At 34.5% G+C, this 19,300-nt stretch overlaps 4 pseudogenes; 2 read left to right on the forward strand and 2 right to left on the reverse strand.

Moving 5' to 3' along the window:
* Nucleotides 1-486: 486 nt before the first annotated feature.
* LOC122358649 lies at nucleotides 487-3,867 on the forward strand (annotated as a pseudogene).
* A 3,390-nt stretch (nucleotides 3,868-7,257) lies between these two features.
* On the reverse strand, nucleotides 7,258-8,196 carry LOC122358650 (annotated as a pseudogene).
* Nucleotides 8,197-10,658: 2,462 nt separating this feature from the next.
* On the forward strand, nucleotides 10,659-11,598 carry LOC122358651 (annotated as a pseudogene).
* A 3,389-nt stretch (nucleotides 11,599-14,987) lies between these two features.
* LOC122358653 lies at nucleotides 14,988-17,786 on the reverse strand (annotated as a pseudogene).
* Between the last annotated feature and the right edge of the window lie 1,514 nt (nucleotides 17,787-19,300).

A 19,300-nucleotide genomic window follows, 5' to 3' on the forward strand; every position in this document is an offset into this window, starting at 1 on the left:
GTCCTGTGAGGTGCAGCAAAACACGCAGCGATAGAAAAGCATTTCCATCGTCTGTAGTCTGCAGGTTTTCTGGCGCAAGTCGGCGCTGTGCAGCAAAACATGTGCAGAAATGTGCATGTTAATGTGCAGTGCTGGCATTGCTTTCATATTGTTTTGAATGGATAAAATATACAAATCACTTTAATTTCCAAATAAGCCTAACCAGTTGGAAATGAAATTTCCCCCCTCGAAATTATTCCCAGGACTCCGCCCCCTGCCTCCCTCCATTTCCAGCCCTGCCTATATAAGAAAGTTTTAATTTGAACTTGTAGATGACATCAACATACTGTAGTCTCTTTTAACTGATGTGCTGTTAGAGGTTTTAAGTGTGGATGAAGTAAGTAACATGTTTTATTTTTCAATTCATTACAGGGAAATTGGTGTTTTATTGATATGAATGTAAACGCCTGATAATTTTTCCTATTTTCCACAGATTCCAGAATCATAATGGAGAACTTATCCATCGTAGTCAGTTTTGAGCTGACCCTGGATCCATTTTCTGTCCCTCCAGGAGCAAAATATCCCATATTTGTCTTTGGCATCTTTATCTATATGTTTGGTGCTGTTTGTAATCTGACCCTGTTGCTCCTTATAATTCTGACAGAAAGTCTCCACAAGCCAGTTTACTTCATTTTGTTCAGCCTTCCTTTGAATGATTTTGTGGGAATCACTTCCATGCTTCCCAAGGTTCTCTCTGACATTGTGACGGAAACCAATTACACATACTATCCTCTCTGTGTGCTCCAGGGTTTTCTGCTCCACATGTATGGGGGTGGTGTTTTGTTCATCCTGGCTGCCATGGCTTTTGATCGCTATGTTGCCATTTGTATGCCTCTGCGATATAATGCTCTCATGACACCAAAGTTTGTGATGGGAATTGTTGCTTTCGTATGGGGCCTTGACTTTTTTTTAATTGTTTTGCTGTTTTCTTTGCAGGGAAGAAATTATAGATGCAGATCTGACATTTTGAATGTGTTTTGTGATAATCCTTCTCTTGTTAAGCTGGCCTGCGGTAATACTATAGTTAACAACATTTTTGGCTTATTTACAACAGCCATAATGCAGATTATTAGTGTTTCTGTTCAAGTGTTTTTCGTATGTGAAGATTTTGATTACCTGCTTGGTCACGAGTAGGTCTGATGCAAAGAGCAAGGCCATCAACACCTGCGTCGCCCAGCTGGTCATTTTCATCACGTATGAGGTTGTTGGAAGTTTCACCATCCTGTCACACAGGTTCTCAAATGTAAACGCCAATCTGCAGAAGATTATGGGAATGCTCATTTTTCTAGTGCCTCCACTTATGAATCCAATAGTTTATGGATTGAACAGTCATGAAATACGAAATAATATGCTAAGAATTATGCAGGGAAAATCAATAAGATGTAAAATATTTGTAAGATATATTTTTATATCTTTTATACGGATTATGCCAAGATATTCTACAAAACCATTTACATATTAGTGTTATGATTAATTATAAAAGTGTAGCAGGACAAAAAAATCACATTTACTTCAATTAGCTTACAGTTAATTTTCACACTTATACATCCATGAGCAATGTATTATTTTTTTGGACAGTCTCAGAGACCTCATCTATGAAACATGAATTATCAGTGAAGACATGGTCCTGTAAACCAACCTGTTTGTTTTTATATGTTGATACCTTTGTGTTTTGTGGGCACTATTGCTATAACATTTTCATGTCTGAAACATAAAACAATAAAAGTGCATAAATCTGAAAAGTGCATAACTCTAATTAGTAATTAGATGGAATTGTTGCAAAAAAGGGTGTTGTTTTATGCTTTGGGCCTAAATGTATATTAAATATATTCTTTTAGGTATGATAAATGTTAATGTAATTGCAATTATTTTCAAGGCATATGCATAATGTCTTTTATTAAACGACTCAATGCTACAGGGTTTTTTATTTGTAAGAGAAAAACATACATTTGCATTTTTTGCATTGTGCACAACAGACCTATTGTGTAACACAGTCATACATACATCATAATACAATTTGACTTCGCTAACCCTATAGGGAGAGTGCAGCTTTTTTGGTCTATTTAACTTTGAATTTTTGGTTTTCATTGTGGTCTGCTTTGCTTTACCAAAGGAAATGGCTAAAAAGAAATAAAAAAAAAATGAAAGAAAGAGAGAAAAAACAACCACTTTCCCTCTTAAATCTGGAACGTGCAACATAAATGAACATATAATTAAAACAAACTGTATATGTGACGATTTTGTGAATAGTTAGAAAGAAAAAAAAGAATTCACTTAAGACTGATCACACTCTTACAAACTTTTAAGTAATGTTAGATGTTAGAAAATGGCATCTAACATTACTTAATGTAATAAAAATACTAAATATCAAAATGTTGATCTCTGATAACAAAATCTATGCTCATCTTACATTATTCAGAATTTTGTGAAATACTGCTCAACTCCTAATGCTTAAAATCTGAGCACATTTAGCAGCTAGAACTGGCTCCAAAAAATGTGTGTGAAAACAATGTATTTCAGCATTTAGTGTTTAAAATAAATAATGGCCTGTCATTATTTTAAATACTACTGAAATGCAGTGAATATCTCATGTCTATTTTAGACATTACATCATCTGGTGTTAAAGAACGGTGGCTTCAACTCCCATGACTGTTTTTTCAGCATAAAAGGTGACAATGTACCATAGTCTATATGGTAGTGCATGCAAGCCTGTATTCAGTTCATACAACATACAACAGAGTATACGTGAACTAAGGTAAGGCTTATTGTAACTGTATGGTTAAGAGTGCCATTTATGCACAATTCTCTATGGTGAAAATCTATATTCATCTTTGTGTTCCATCAAGGTTTTTAATGGCTGAAACCTTTCAAATCCCGCTTTCACATTTAATCTCAAAATTGGAAAATTTGATATCCATCCCACAGCAATATATCCGGTGTTCTTGGCTGGAGCTCTGATCTACTTGTTCTCTGTGATCTGTAATGGAACCATTCTTGGACTGATAGTCACTCAGAGAAGCCTTCACAAGCCGATGTTCTACATCCTGTTCGGTCTTCCTCTAACCGATTTAATGGGAATCACAGTCTGTCTGCCCAGGGTGCTTTTGGACATTTTAACGAAACAAATGATGTATATTACCCTACGTGTGTTCTTCAGGGTTTTTGCTACATTTTTATGGGGTTCAATACCTTTTCTACTGGCAGCCATGTCAGTAGACCGGTACATAGCGATATGCGACCCGCTCAGGTATAACTCTATCATGACTCCTTGTAAAGTATGTGGAATCATAACGCTGGTGTGGGGCCTTGACTTTACCTTAATACTAGTGTTGTTTTCGCTTCAGTCTAGAATGGTAAAATGCAAATCTTTTATTACCAACGTGTACTGTGACAACCCATCTTTGCTTTTACTTTCATGTGGAGGATATGACTGTAAACAACATTTATGGTTTATTTATAACAGCCTTTATTCAGATCAGCAGTATCTCTATCCAGCTGTTCTCTTATACACAGATTCTCATCACGTGCATTAAACAAACACACGCCGATTCGAGAGTTAAGGCTCTAAATACATGTATAGGCCAGATTGCTGCATTTCTGCTCTTTGAAATAGTGACAACCATTGCTATAATGTCATATAGGATCCCCAACATTTCTTCCAATGCACAGAGAATTTGTGGTTTGATGATTTATACAGTCCTTCCGACTGTCAATCCAATCATATACGGAATGAAAACTAAAGATGTTAGAATAGCTTTCGTTTTGCTTTTGAAAAAGCACAAAGTCAGCCCAGGTAAAAATACGCCCGCTATTAAAAACAGAAAATAATCATGACATGTAATAAATGAAAAAAGTTTCTTTTATATTTATATTCATATTCTTTTCTATATTCGGATGAACATTTACTAAACTATATGTGACTGTGGACCACAAAATCAGTCCCTAGGGTAAATTTCTTCTAAACTGAGATTTCTACATAATCTCATAAGCATATATATATATATATATATATATATATATATATATATATATATATATATATATATATATATATATATATATATATATATATATATATACCTTCAATGCTGTCCAAATGAAGTTTTTAGCAATGCATATTACTAATCAAAATTACGTTTTGATAAATTGACAAAATATCTTTGTGGAACATGATCTTTAATCTTTATTTAACATCCTAATAATATTTGGCATGAAAGAAAAACAATATTTTTGACCCTTACAATGTATTGTTGGCTATTGCTACAAATGTACCTATGTTACTTATGACTGGTTTTGTGATTAAGGGTCACATATTATAATAACAAAAACAAAACATGATTTCCTCCACAATATATCGGTCTAAATAATTCTTTGTAATTGTTGTGAAGGCATTAAAAGCAATTGTTAACAAATATTGGATTACCTTACTTTTTACTAGTCTTTTTCATGTGTTCATACATGAGCAAATAGAGAGAGGAAAAAGACCCTCCCCTCACACCATAAAGAGTGTTGCTTTTTTGTGATGCAAAAGCTTAATGACTAAAATGAAAAAAATATGTTAATGACTAAAAATACAATTATTGAGATTTGAAATAACAAGGCCTATTTGCACAAATATCACTCTGTATTCATAAGATGTTGCTCAGATGCCTTAAAAGCAGCACAAGTTGTATTTAGTCATCTTAAGTGATTATCCGTCAGCAGTGGTAAAAATCACCTATGGGCAAAAGTTTTATAAACATGGAGTTGGTGGATAAACTTCTATTACTTATTATGAGTGTTGTTTTGTAGAAAGTTCACAGTAGGTGTCATAACTACATCATCTGCTTTGTCAGTTAAAAGTTGCTAAAAATATAAAACGTAACTGGGCAGTTGACAAATAAAATTTCAGTTAACCCTTTTGGGTTGATGAAAATTGTTTATTTAGATATAAAATAAAAAATATGCTTTGAGTTCCCACACAACAGACGATCTTGTGAATATGAACTCTGAAATGCACCGTGTCATCCAAAGGTACACGCCACGCATAGCAACTGCATTGTGTGTGGCGGTCAACAATATAAAGCTTTTCATCTTTTTTCATCATATGCATATTTGTTACATATCGAAAGCATTGCTTTGGGTTGTTGATTTACAATAAGTATGTCATGCCCCCACAATATTCATATTACTTTTATTTTTAGTGCACCATGCGCTTCTTTCAGAGCAGTAGTATTCAAAATTCATATCACTGTTATTTTAAAATGCTTTGCACTGTCCACACGGCAGGAGTATTTAATATTCACATTCCTATTAATTTTATTTAACTATGTACTGCTGTTACTCTTATTTTTAGTGCACTATACGCCCCTCTTATGGCAGTAGTACTCTGTATTTAAATTACTCTTATATTTACTAAACGACGTGCTGCTCTCAGGGCAACAACAATATTCATATTAATGATATTTTTAGAGCAGGAGTACTCAATATTTGATTGGCCATTCATGGTTTAACCTGAACACAGCTGAAAATACAGCAGCCTACGAAAAAAATATTATAATGGATTATTATATTTGCCTGAAAATAATAATAATAATGCTGTGTACCTGTACATTTTTTTCAGCTGTTTCATGTAGTGTTTCTTGTCTTTGTAGAATAGCATTCTTGATTTAGTTTTAATTGAGAACAGTGTTAATATTTATTAATATTCTATTCTATTAGAGAATCCACTCTGCCTGGCGAGGGCGAGGCGTGCAGGATTTCCGTCAGTTTTGAAAAAAACAGTTCTATTTGTCAGTGTGACAATGACATAAATTATAAATCATCAAAAATGTCCAAAGTTTCTATGTTAGTAGTTTTTTCATCAAATTTATATTTGTACCGAGGGCCCAGGGTGTGGTGAAATTTCCCTAGTCTGACAAAGCAATTTTCTTTATACATTTAGAGCAAAATCAGAGTACAGACAATACATGATCTCTCTCTCTCTCTCTCCTGCAGTCATTTAGATCATCAGCTCATTTTAACAAAACCACGAGAAGTGTTAAACATGGATGTGCTGTGGTAGCGAACAATACTTGCTGGTAAACACTTCTTACTGTTACAAATCATACAATTACTTCTCTATTAAAGCTCTATTAAACTGCTCTATTAAAGCTTGAATAAGTATAAAATTGCATATTAAAAAGCTGACATAAGCGGTAGCAATTACAGTGTATTTGTGACAATAACAAACCATTCTGAAACGTCCTGTAAGAGCAATGCTTGCACAGATTCTTCACTAATGATCTTCCTCACTAATGTTCTCTGAATCTCATTCGGGTTCAAACTGATAAGCAAGATTAACAATGCCATTGTTGTCAATATTTCTTTTAGCTTGATGCTCATGAGAGAAGGGATAGCACAGTTTAGATTGAATGTAAATAATGTTTTTTTTTTTTTTTTTAAATGAAGCATTGTCATATGTTAGACTGCACCCCATACACACAATCAAGCCTAGAAAATAAGTAGTTTACCACCCTTTAACAACACACAGTCATTGGACCTGCAGTTAATATTACACCACAGTCAGTAGCCATGAATACAGAATGAAACAGAATGGTCATGAAATAAACAGAATGACGTTAATACATAGTGAAAATAGAAGAAAAAATTGTATTCCCCCCCACAAAGTCTATTGATGTTGCTCTACAAGTATCTTTTGTTTCCACTAAACTGAGAAAACCAATTAAAATTGTATAATGCTAAGCAGTTAAAATTTATAGAGACTAACATATGGATAGTAAAACTTTCTTAAATGATGATGAATATAATGGCAAATACAAATCTTTGTTCATTTGATTTCTGACTGCATTATAAAATATGTTAATGCAAAAAACTTGAATGTATCAGAAACATCTGAGGCTTTGATTACCTTTATACCCTAAAAGTTACTAAAAGTTGCTAATTCCAACAGTATAAAACAGCATTACTAAAAGAAATTGAATACATTTGAATACATACATAAAAATGAATAGTACAAATATGAAATAATAAAATAAGTAAAAATAAAATTAAGCACATAAACATCGCTGTTTCATAAGTATATTCTAGACAAAGCATTAGCCAGTTTGTTCCTTCCTCAAGGAATCATCACATGACCAGAGGAATACTACTCATTTTATTTCATTAATCTAATTATTTAATTGCGTAATTTAGACACTTTATATGCTAAACAGATTTAGTCTGACAATGAGCCATATATCAGAAGCTGTATATTTTGTTTTTGAAACAGGTGAAAATTTTCTGTCTGATCTCTTTAGTTTTAAAACCATACACGAGTGGGTTCACGAAAGGAGGAAAGATAAAATTGGAAATAGAAAAACACTCTGCGCAGGAAAGCAGGCACAAACTGGATCGATGTGAAAGAAGTGGAAAAAGAGTATTAAACTCTAACAACAGGAAGATTTACCAAATGAGTACCACATGTCTGAAGTGCCTTAATCTTGCATCAGACTGCTTATTAGTAATACAAGTGATTAAAATATGAATATATGTAAATGCCACAACAGAAAGTGAAAGGCCGTGGTAAAAAATTATGCAACTCAACCCAAAGATATTGTTCACCTCTATGCCGTCACATAAGAGTTTCATTAATGGTGTCTTATAGCAGACTAGATCTGTCATGTGTGTCTGGCAAATCCTGTAAGGAAATAGAAGAGAGCAAACTACAAATATAAGAATAAAATTTAAAAGCCACATCCCAGTTATGATTTTCACCAAGTTATTAGTAGTCATAATGGCTCCATATCTCAGCGGGTGGCAGATGGCGATATACCTGTCATAGGCCATAGCGGTAAGACTAAGATAAGATGCTCCGCCATTAAAGTGCACAAAAAAGCCTTGAAGCAAACATGCAGGATATGATATCGATCTGTCCTGAGACCATATACTATACAGCAGGTGAGGAAACAGGCTTGTAGCACCTATTACATCATTGATAGGGAGGTTAAGCAACAATATGTACATTGGTTTGTGAAGATTTCTGTTCAAGCAGATTGTAATAATAATTGTGAGATTGCAGAGTAAGATAAACAAGTATGTTATTAATCCAAATATGAATGCAGGATAAATGCTCATCTCTGACAGTTCCAGAGAGTGCAAGGTCAGGACCAGTGAGAGGACAGATTCATTTGGATACATGATTAATTCTACTATTAATGGCCTACACAAACCAGAATAAACAAGCTGTTAATGATATCAATTCAAAGAAAGTGTAATAATAAAAAATAATCAATGAATATCTTACAGGACTTATGTGAAGTTGGTGTCCAACACTTGAGTTTCATCCTTTCATTTTGCCATATCCAGCATAATCTTACTTTGGCTACAACCTAAAAAAGTATAAACATTAAACAACTATCTGATAAAATGGATACACAGTCACTGAGATTTAAAAATAATGAAGCCTATTTGCACAAAGATCATGCAAAATCTCATAATAGTATTCAGATCAAATTACTCAGAAGAAGTAGCTCAAACTACATTGAAATCAGCACAAGTTGTATTTAATCACCTGAAGTGACCATCCTTCAGCACTGCTGAATGTAACCTGTAGGCTAATCATTTATACTCATGGAGTTATTGGATTGGTCATGGGAGCAGGTGTTGTTTTGAGACATGTGCGTGTACTGGTAGATGTCATAACTACACCATTTGGTTAACAAAACCCCCACCAAAAAAAACAGCGCTTGTCAGTCAATGTAGCGACGCAGTATGTTGTGGTTATTGTACTTAAACTACAAATAGCAAAGTAAAATTACAGTTACTGTGGTAAAACCTTGGACAGCATTGTGGTTACTGTGCTTTAATGAAAAATACTGCAGTAAAACTAGAGTTATGGTGGGAGAAGCATGGCAAATATGTTTCTTTTAGAGATTGATTTTTGAGTTTTAAAGCTCTCAATGACCTTGTCCTAACTTATTTAACTGAGATGCTGACTTTTCATCAAACAAACAGGATTCTTATGTCAATAAATCAACTTTTGCTGGAAGCCCGAGGTTACAGTACAAAACTAGGCTTTTTTCTAGCAGGGCCCAGACTTTGGAATAAGTGTTGTGATATGTTAATGTGGATTATATTTAGTTTTTATTGCTCTCTTTTTATTGGAAATCACAGTGAGTGCAACAAAATGGACCGAGACACAGAGGTAAGTAAAATAGTAATAAGAAACTAACTAACTAAATAAGTAAAGGTCTTTGTTATCCAATTTGCATAAATATAGAGACAGATAGAGTCAGCCAAAGATGTCTCTGCGTGGCCACCAAAGCTGCCATAAACTGCCTGATGGTGCAAGTGGCAACCTATGTGTGTCATCGGGCAAGATGTAACATTTGCACGGATGAGCACACATGGGATAGCATGACTTGCCCTCGCCCCTCTCACTTTTGACAAACGGGAGCGCTTTCACACAGAGCGCTTTCGCTGAATGACAGAAAGCTGAAGCCGACCGCATTCTACGTGCTTTTATGCTTCCTGGCCAGTGACGTCCCACCATTTCATTGGTTTGATTTCACACATGATTCAGAGCCGTCATGCTGGAAGGCATTCCCCATAGCTTCACCGACGCGGCTCAAGGAACTAATGCTTAGTTAATGATGACTACTGTATTTGAATGTCAGCAGAATTGCTCATGCTAAGTGGTGTGATTGGCCAGTGTTGGGGTCTGTTCATTTACCTGGACGGCTATATGAACATAGCTAATTAAAAAAAAACTAAACAAAAACATTACTTCTCACATTAATTGATTGGCTGTTCCAGCCTGTATGCATGCATAAGTTAATATGGATTTTGCAAATTCATTAAGTACTTCAAGCAGTTTTACCTGCGCAAATTAATACTATTTTTTAATGCTCAAATTCATGACAATTTATGTCCTATAAGCTTAGATTTATCCAAAATACATAGTAAAGGCCTTTTTCTTTCTTTCTTGTGAACAAAGAAAACATCATGATCATGTCTAATAAATCACTTAATCACGATGACGTGCCCATCTTAGTTCATGTCTTAATTAATGTGTAGTTCATCCATGAAGTCATGAATGAAAGACTTTAACTCAAGTTAGTTCCTGATCATTCATGAGATATTAATGCATGAAGTAAGGCATAACTCCTTACCATAAAGTGTTACCAAGAAGTGAGAATTAACAACTCATCTGTTCTGGCCATGCTTTCCCAGTTGATAGAGACCATTGACGATAATGGTTTCCATGATGTACATACATGCCTATTATTCTTTTGAAGTAAACGCATTTGGAAAAACTATAAATAATTTTAGAAAACATGTACAAACATGTGTATCTCCTAACTTTTACAATTAGTCAGTATTGTCATGGTACTAATGCAGTCCCAAGTCTCCTGCTTATGGAAACACTCTTCACCTTTCAGGCCCCCTTTTCTTTCTTGAAGGGCTTTAGATGTGGGTGTTGTCAGAAAAGACTATATAACACTAATGTGTCTTTCATTACATGCCTGTAGTCTGTAGTCTCTTTGGGTGCATGAGGTGAGAAACATTATTTGATTGTTGGTAAAGTTATATTATATAAAAACATTTTGAAGGCGTCTTGATAATAATAGTTCCTTTTCCACATATTTCACAGGGTCATAATGGAGAACTTATCCATCATAGTCAGTTTTGAGCTGACCCTGGATCCATTTTCTATCTCTTCAGGAACAAAATACCCCATATTTTTCTTTGGCATCTTAATTTATGTGTTTGGTACTTTTGCAATCTGACCCTTTTGCTCCTCGTAATTCTGAGACAGAGTCTCCACAAGCCAGTTTACTTCATTTTGTTAAACCTCCTCTAAATGATTTATTGGGAATCACATTCATGCTTCCCTCAAGGCTCTATATGACATTGTGACGGGAAACCAATTACACATACTATCCTCTCTGTGTGCTCCAGGGTTTTCTGCTCCACATGTATGGGAATGCTGTTTTGTTCATCCTGTCTGCCATGGCTTTTGATCGCTATATTGCTATTTGTATGCCTCTGCGATATAATGCTCTAATGACACCCAGAGTTGTTATGATGATTTTGGCTCTTGTGTGGGGGGTTGACTTTTTATTAATTTTCACACTGTTTTCCTTGCAGGGAATGCATTCAAGATGTAGATCCCATATTGTGAGTATATTTTGTGATAACCTTTCTCTTGTTATGCTGGCCTGTGGTAATACTTCAGTTAACACCTTTTTGGCTTTTGTAATAGTAGCCGTAATGCAGATTATTAGTATTTCCATTCAAGTATTTTCCTATGTGAAGATTTTTGATTACCTGCTTAGTTACAAGTAAAGTCTGACACAAAGAGCAAGGCCATCAACACTTCGCGTCGCTCAACTGGTTATTTTCTTCACGTTTGAGGTTGTCGGGACTTTCGTCCTGTCCCACAGGTTTGCAGATGTTAATGCAAATCTACAGAAAAATTATGGGGATACTTCATTTTTTTGGTGCCTCCTGTTTTGAATCCAATTGTTTATGGAATGAACAGCCACGAACCACGCAAAACACTTCCTTAAAATCTTACACAGAAAAATCTCTGTTTAAATGTGTTTATTTCTCGGTTTGTGCCAAGATGTCCTTCAACGCCTTCTCATGCTCAAAGAGATTTCAATGAATTACTTTTAGTATGTTGTTAGTAGAGGAACAATTGCACAGCAAGGATTTGAATTAATGCCAAGACCTATATATGTTTTAAAAATGATTTATTATAATTTGAAATAAGAGATAAAAAATTGCATCATACATTGCAGTCAATCACCTTCCACAATGTAACTCAGTGACTATATAGAAATCAACAAATATCAGGTGATCATAATCAATTAGTAATGTATTATTTAATGCAATAAGGCTAATAGACATTATGCCCCACAACTGATCTCCTTTCTTTAAAACCTACACACACACGCACACACACACCAGGCTTTCTAACTTTTCAGAAAATGATCACCCCTGAGACAAAAAGCTATTTTCTTTTGTTTTCCCAAATGTCAAAATCACTTACATACTTATAACAGATAATGCAGAAGTGCATTATGCCATTTCAGTGTTAACTGAGGTCTGCTATCATGAGTGGCATTTTATGACAAAAGTCAGGCCCTGTCATATTATTGTACTTTCAGAATATACATTTTTCAGTTACAATAGATTTGCGACTGCATAGATATTTCTAACATAGATATATGTAAAAAAGCATATGGCAAACAGATGTACACAATGTAATGATACATTTGATGTTTGAGCATTTATAAAACATTGTGAATATTTTTATACAGTTTTTCTTTGATTGCTTTGAAATTATGTCTCTTTTTTTTGCGAAACTCTACACTACAACATAGTCTTACATTGATGAGATAAATTCAGAAAAAATACTACAAAGGCCTAATAAGTTACTTGTGTGCCCCATTGTAATACACCATTGTTGAAATCCCAAAGCCATGCAGTGAGCGGTTAAACAAAGGTTAATGTAAAAGTACCAACAAAAGACATTATTACTCTGAGCTGTTTACAAAGCTCTGCTGCTTTTTAATTAGTTCCTTCCATGTAAATAAGCACTGGATTGACATCTCTGACCATTGCACCTCATAGCTTTTTTAGGTTCTTTACTCATCTGGTCTTCAACTCAGCATTTATATATATATATATATATATAGTATTTATAAGAGCAAAACATTCTAATAATAGTTTGATTTATACCATTGGTAAGCAAACTCATGGATTTGACTTGTTTGTTTTTGTTTTAAATCTTGTATTATTTTTTTACTGCAGTCAAACACTGCATGCTGGAGATCCAGCACAGTACCGAGAGATCATTAAGCGCTGTATTATGCATGCAATAAGGTAAGCCTTATGGCATCTTCTCCCATAGGTTTATCTCCTGGCCATGGGTCAAGAAATACTTTTAACTTGGCAAAAACGTCACTAAATTTGACAAATGCGCCCCTGTGCAATTAAAATAACTACATTTCATGTGACACAAATAAAGTGGAAACAAAAAATCAAATGCAAAGTGTTTTGATGTGACATATAAATTTAGATAAGCTTGTGACGCATCATATTTCTTTTACATTTTTTCAGCATTGCATAGTATAACCAATTACATGGCTTGTATTTATGAATGCAATGATCATAGGCATGTTCTATGAAAATGTTCTTTGCCATCTTTCTGTAGATAATTTATTTGATGTTCAAATAGCTATGGAAATGAAAAAGTGTTGTAACAACATTTTATTAAATTGAGATCTGTTAAATACAAATTTGGTCTGTTAAATGCAAATATTAAAATATTTTACAGGCTTAACATTGCACCTATGTCTAGTACTTTCCTATAAAGACATATGTGTGCATTTAATAGATTACAATAGGCAAAATTAAATTTTTTTATTGCATACTGCTCTAAACAGTAGGGGCAATAAAACATCAACTATAATTATATAATTTTTATCATTTAAAATTTTTACTGTAATCCTTTTGCTGAAGCTCTTTTGCTAAATGTCAAACAACTAGATTTATTATTAGGAAACATATACACATACAACATAATAGTAAAAATATGTTTAAGTAGAATTAAAGTAGGCTAAAACTGCCATAAAGGCTTATGCCATCAGTGGCCTAGAAAAAGGAAGGTCCTCCCTTCATGGTGGCTGTTAAGTGTAGAGATCACATGACCTGCTGAATACTGTTAAGTTAATTTTCGCATACCTATTTTTAGCCCAGCTTTCCAGAAAATATGGGTGTCTGTCAGTCAAATATAAATTTTTACATCCCAGTTAAGTGATTATTTCACACACATTTCTAACTACATCAGAAACTGTGTATCTTTTGTTTTGAAATATAGGTAGGTAATTTTCTGTCTGAATCTCTTTGGTTTTAAAACCATACACGAGTGGATTACAAAGAGGTGGAAAGATAAAATTTGGAAATAAGTAGAAAACACTCTGCGAAAGCAGGAACAAAATCAAATCGATGTGAAATAAGTGGAAAAAGTGTCAAACTCTAACAACAGGAAGGCGACCAAATATTGTACCACATGTCTGAAGTGCCTTAATCTTCGCATCAGACTGCTTGTTAGTAATACAAGCGATTAAAATAGCAGATATATGTAAATGCCACAACAAGAAAGTGAAGATACGTGGTAAAATGATACAACTCAACCCACTTGATGTTGGTTCTCTCTGCGCTTAGTCACATAAGAGTTTCAGTAATGGTGTCTTATAGCAGACAAGATCTGTCATGTGTGTCTGGCAAATCCTGTAGGTAATAAAAAGAGAAAACTACTATTATAAGAAAAAATTTAAAAAGCCACATGCGGTTATGATTTTCACCAAGTTATTTAGTAGTCCTAATGGCTCCATATCTCAGCGGACAACAGATAGCGATATACTTTGTCATAGACCATAGCGGTAAAAATATAGATAAAGTGCTCCGCCATTCAGGTTATTCTGAAAAAGCCTTGAAGAAAACATACGGAGATATGATATTGATCTGTCCTGAGACCACCTATATACAACGGGTGAGGAAACAGGATGAAGCATTCATTGCATCATTGATTGGCAGGTTGAGTAACTGTAATATGTGCATTGGTTTGTGAAGAATTTCTGTTCAAACAGATTGTAATAATAATTGTTGAATTGCAGAGTAAGATAAACAAGTATGTTATTAATCCAAATATGAATACCCAGGATAAATGCTTGTGTTTGACAGTTCCAGAAGTGCAGAAGTCAGGACCAGTGAGAGGACAAATTCATTTGGATACACTGATGAATGTTTCTAATATTAATGGCCTACACAAAACAAGAATAAACAGGCTGTTTATTTTTCTCAAACTATAAAAAAGAGTAATTATCAAAAAATAATAAAAAGAAAATCTTACTTTAGAACTTGTGTTCAACATTTATCCATTCATCCTTTCGTTTTTGTACGTATCCAGCTTCATCTTACTTACAACCTAAAAAAAGGAATAACGCGTTAAACAGGCTAAAATTGCCGCAGTATGATTCTTTTTATTTAGTTGTTGAAATCACATCTCGTTAGTTTAATAAGCCAAGTCCTTTACTGTACAACATGACCAATAATTGCCAGTCCTCATTTTGCTTTAGGGTGAAGTTTTTTTAAATAATATTATCTTACACAAATTGTCACATATAACTGATCATCTTCCCAACTTTTCAGTAAATGTCAGCTATTGGGCAAAAAGTTTTACTACACATGGAGTTAGATTGGATAAACTCCCATTTGTGTGTTGTATTAGTCATGGGAACAGATTGTTGTTTTGTTGCACTGCACAGGCCTGCTGGTAGATAGCGTAACTACACCGTCTGATTTAAAAAACATCTTTTGCTTGGCAGCCATATAAAATTTGCTAAAAAATAACTTCTATATCAAATTTTACCTGGCTGTTGACAAGTAAAATGTCAGTTAACCCTTTTGTTAATGAAAATCTTTCATTTAGACTATGAGATATATGCTCTGTGTGGCCCAGATCAAAGCTGCAAACACATGGCTCCAATCAAACTTGTGAGCCACCAGTTTTTTTCAAATAAATTAAGTAGTACTACATCTGATTGTAATCTAACTTTGACATTCAGAACCGCAGAACTTTATAATGAGTTTGATTCCCATTATATCCACATATTTGTTACATATTGAATGTGTATGCATCTTTGTGTTGTTTGTTTTACCATTTGGATGTCATGTTTCCTCTCCTTTGCTCTTCTATCTTGCCCGGGCACTTGCGATTGAATAAAAGTGGTAGGCGGTACAATCCCGATTGCTGAAATTCCCACCCATCCGTAATCTCTCGATACAATGTAGCCAGGCAATATTACACAATACTATGTTGTATCGATCCCCTTCACCTACCCATAGTTGAGAGACCAGGCTTGCCTTCAGTTGTGGTTAGGAAAGAAAAGAGTGGCATGACACATCTAACAATGTGATTCCCTGGAAGTAAGTGGCGGCGATGCAACGCGACCATTCACTTGACAGTAAACTGATTCCTCATTCTATTTTCTTTCTGAAGTAAGTAATTATCTGCATTGGTTACTTTCTCTTGTCCAATTTGGATTGTCTCAAGCTTTGCAGAAGAACACATTCACCTTTTAAGATGGGAAATAAAATAACTTCTGTGATTACCTTACAATTTGTTTATTTAATCTGTTGTTTTGAACATTGTAAACCAATCATTTAAAAGTACATAACCATTGCATTGTCCTGGCAGCTCTTGTGATAAATATCAAACAACTGAATTTTTCCTTATTATGAAGAGGCGAAAAAAGGCGAGTTATAAAAACTATACAATCAAATAGTACAAATATGTTTTCAAAAATTAAGTACACTAACTCCATTTTTAAGACTTGCGTCATCAGTGGCCGAGACAAGAAATGTTTCTATAAGGAAGGGTTGTTTTCTTCATTGTGGCGCTGTCATATTAAGATCACATAACTATTTTTAGATACTATTTCTTTGCTTTCAGTAGTCACCACTTGTGTCAGACACTTTGAGACAATGTGTCTGTGTAAAGGAAACTTTATGTCCCATGTCTAGATTACAATACAGTCTCAGAAATAAAAGTTCAAAGCTGTCACCGAGGCAGTACATTTTCAAAATTTTTACTTTTGTACCTGTTAGGTTCAAATATGCACTCGTTGAGAGTACTAATATGTACATTTATGGTACTAAAATGAGCCCTTGGAGGTATAAACATGTACCTTTTGAAAGGTATTGCCCCAGCTTTTGTTTCTGAGAATTAATACGATAAAGCAGGTCCAAAAGCACATATCTTCTTGTTTTTTGAAACAGGTGAAAATTTTTCTGTCTCACAGTCTCTTTGGTTTTAAAACCATACACCAGAGGATTCATAGGAGGAGGAAGACCAAAATTGGTAATAGAAACAACTCTGCACATTACAAGCGAAGAACAGAAATTCAGATAAGTGAGCAATGCTAGGAGCAAATGTATTGAACTCCTAACCACAGGAAGACATTCAAATATGATCACCACATGTCACAAGTGCCTTAATCTTAGCATCGAACTAACTTATTAATAATACAAGTGATTAAAATATGAGGTATGTAAATGCCACAGCAGAAATTGAAAGGCACGTGGTAAAAAATGATACAACTCAGCCCAACAATATTGTTCACCTCTCGCCATCACTGCAGAGTTTCCCGGTATTGATTGTCTTATGTGAGTGAAGATCTGTCATGTGTGTCTGGCAAATCCTGTAAAAGGTACCAGAATAGAAAGCTACAGTTATAAGAATAAAAATCCTAATAACCACATCCCAGTTATGATTTACTACAAGTTATTAGTGGTCATAATGGCTCCCAGCCTCCAGCGGGTGGCAGATGGCGATATACCTGTCATAGACTATAGCTGCAAGAATAAGATAAGATGCTCCGCCATTAAAGTGCACAAAAAAGCCTTGAAGCAAACATGCAGGATATGATATTGATCTGTCCTGAGACCTTATACTCACCAACAGGTGAGGAAAAAGAGATCGAAGCTTGTCATTGCATCTCTCATTGATTGTGAGTTTGAGTAACGAGTATGTACATTGGTTTGTGAAATTCCTGTTCAAGCGAGATTGTAATAATAATTGTTAGGTTGCAGAGTAAAGATAAACAAGTATGTTATTAATCCAAATATGGTCTGCAGGATAAATGCTGCGTCTCAGGCAGTTCCAGAGAGTGCAGAGTCAGGACCAGTGAAGAGTTGAATTCATTTGGATACATGATGGATGTTTCTAATATTAATGGCCTACACAAACCAGAATAAACAAGCTGTTAATGTTACTTAATAAAAATAAGAGTAATTATCAAAAATAATAAAACACAATTTTTCCATAACTTATGAGTAGTTGGTGTCCAACATTTTATCCATTTCATCCATTCATTTTGCAGTATCAGCATCATTTTTCTAATATTACAACCTAAGAAAGAAATAAACATTAAACAGGCTAAAACTGCCAACATATGAGTTTTTTTAATCTGCAGCTCATCAGGTTTTTAAGGAATATATTTCAATGCATAATTTCAATAAATGTCAGTCCTCATTACGTAAACCCAGTAAATAGTTGTTTTTAAATAATGTTGTTTATTTCCACAAATTGTCATGCAAAATGTCACCTCAACTGATCATCTTCCAAAACTGTTAGATGTAGCTGTGGGCAAAAGTTTTATGCACATGGAGTTGGGTGGATAAACTCCCATTTGTGTTGTATTAGTCATGGGAACGGCTGTTGTTTTGTTGCACTGCAGAGCCTGCTGGTAGATAGCGTAACTACACCGTCTGATTTAAAAAAAAAAAAACATCTTTCTGCTTAGTCATATAAAGGTTGCTAAAGTATTAAAGATTGCTAAAGATATAGGTGTACCTGTGCAAATGAAATATCAGTTAATTGTTTTGGTCGATGAATATATGCTATTCTTTGACTTCCTACACAGACACAATCTTATATGGTCTCTGAAATGCACCATGTCTGCCAAAGGTGGGCCATGCACCATTTTACAATGTATAGGTCATGTTTTTCCCTTTTGTCATTCTATGCACTAAGCTTTGGAAATTAGCACAAGTATGTGCAATAAAATCCTGTGTGCTGAAATTCCACTCATCCATGTCTCAATATAATATCACCAGGGAATGTCTTGCAATACTATACTGTATTGTTCCCTCCACCCACCCACAATAAAGAAATAGCCTGACTTCAGGTGTGGTTGAGGAGGAAAATTGGCATGACACACAGGGGTGTGCGTAGTAAAAAAAATATATATATATCAGTATTTTCTTGGACATCAACTAAAGATGGAAAGCGATGATATTTTTAGATGAATGTATTATGTGTGCTGATATCTTGAGGAGTTTATAGACACCCGACTCCTAAATTCTTCATATTCTGTGTGGAGTCAGGTGACGTTGATAAAACGTTGATTATTTGCTTTTTGGAGCCAGCATTCTTACATTTAATCAGTGAATTAGAATAACAAGCCATTTGGGTTGTTCCAAGCTTAATGAAATCTGTATCAATAAAATTAATCTTTGCAGTATGAAAACACTGAAGCTGCCTCTGAAGTGGCATTTAGATGTGTCATTTAGTGCAGAACATTTATGTTACAGATGCATTTAAATAATGTTTTGATATATTAGGCTAAATATAAAGTGATGAATACTGTTGTTTGAAATTATTGAAATAATAAAAGAAACTTCTTAAATTTGAAATTAAAATCGCCAGTAGAAAGTCATTGCAATT

The sequence above is a fragment of the Puntigrus tetrazona genome, chromosome 15 (assembly GCF_018831695.1).
Source record: "Puntigrus tetrazona isolate hp1 chromosome 15, ASM1883169v1, whole genome shotgun sequence".
NCBI lineage: Eukaryota > Metazoa > Chordata > Actinopteri > Cypriniformes > Cyprinidae > Puntigrus > Puntigrus tetrazona.